We start from the raw sequence: 1255 nt of genomic DNA, 5'->3' as shown, positions 1-1255 counted from the left end.
GGAAATGGGCGCGGCCTGGACGCGGCGAGCGGTGGCCCCGAGGGGCTGGCCGCTGGGACCTGCGCGGTGGCTTCCTCCCCGGCGGCTGAACGCTTCCAGTCTCCGGGCGGCGGGGGGGCCCGGCCACGGGAATGGGGCGAGGAAAGGCTGCCGAATGCCTTCCTCCAGTGAAGACGGCCGCTCCCTGAGCCCTCGGCCACCCCTGCTCGGGCGCCCTTCCCTCCCCATCACCCGGGGAGAGTGAGTTGTTTGTAAACAATAAATAATGGAAAGTAGGAGGATGTTTCCTAAAAGCCTCGGCCAAGCAGGAAAACGGGGAGGAGGGGGGAGCAGGGCAGAGTGGGGGAGGGGAGGCGCCGCGGCGCAGGAGGCAGAGCGATGGAGAGATTCATTTCTGCCGAGAAGCCCCGGTGGCTAGTTCCTTATTATTTACAGGAAGGTGATATTAGCAATTCAGGTGAGAAAGAAAGAAACGCGGCCGCCATGAAATCAATACAGAATTCAAAAACAATTATTAATGTCATTTGACTCGTGTTCTTTATATATCTCTTCCGGCTACAGACGCTAAAGTGTCTGAATGATTTGCATGGAGCGGCTATTCATTATTTCCGAGGATTTTCTTTGGCGGGCCGCTCGGACGTGGCCGGCTGCGGTCCAGAGCGATCGGAGAACTCGTACTTTTCGTCTGTAAATTAAAGCAATTACGCAGCAGATATTATAGGATGCGTACTGTGGTCTCCAGATAGTCATCAATCACCTTGAACCAAGCTGTCAGAGCGGGCAGATTTCGTTTCTGGGAGGCAGGTTTGCAGCTGGGGAGAGGGCGAGAACGTCATCATTAATTAGAGGGTGACCCTGAGGCGATTCACAGGTCTGAACCCAGGGATCGTTCCCAGCAAGTCTGCACAGCGCCGCCGCGAACGGCTCCCTCCCGGCGGCCGCGGGAGGCCCGGCCGGGCGGGAGCTGCGGGGGCGAGCCCGGTCCCGCTGGGTGGCTGCGCCGAAGGCAGGCCGGGGTTCCGGGTGGCCCGGGCGTCCCCTTGCCGCCGGGGGCCGGGCTCGCGCAAGGTCCCAGGCCGGGGATCGGCTGCGGAAGCGCTGGGGTGTGCCCGCGACCGCTCCTTGAGCCCCGGGCAGGGAAGGGCGCCCCGGCCAGGCGCCCCGCGCCCCCTCCCCAGTGCCTAGGCCCGAAGGTGGCCGCGAAGAGCGAGCGCAGCGCGAGGGCCCCCGGAGCCGAGTTAGGAAACCAGCTCCT

This window comes from Bison bison, unplaced genomic scaffold (genome assembly GCF_000754665.1).
Source record: "Bison bison bison isolate TAMUID 2011002044 unplaced genomic scaffold, Bison_UMD1.0 scf7180017864377, whole genome shotgun sequence".
NCBI classification, from domain to species: domain Eukaryota; kingdom Metazoa; phylum Chordata; class Mammalia; order Artiodactyla; family Bovidae; genus Bison; species Bison bison.
Note: the sequence above shows the minus strand (reverse complement) of the source record.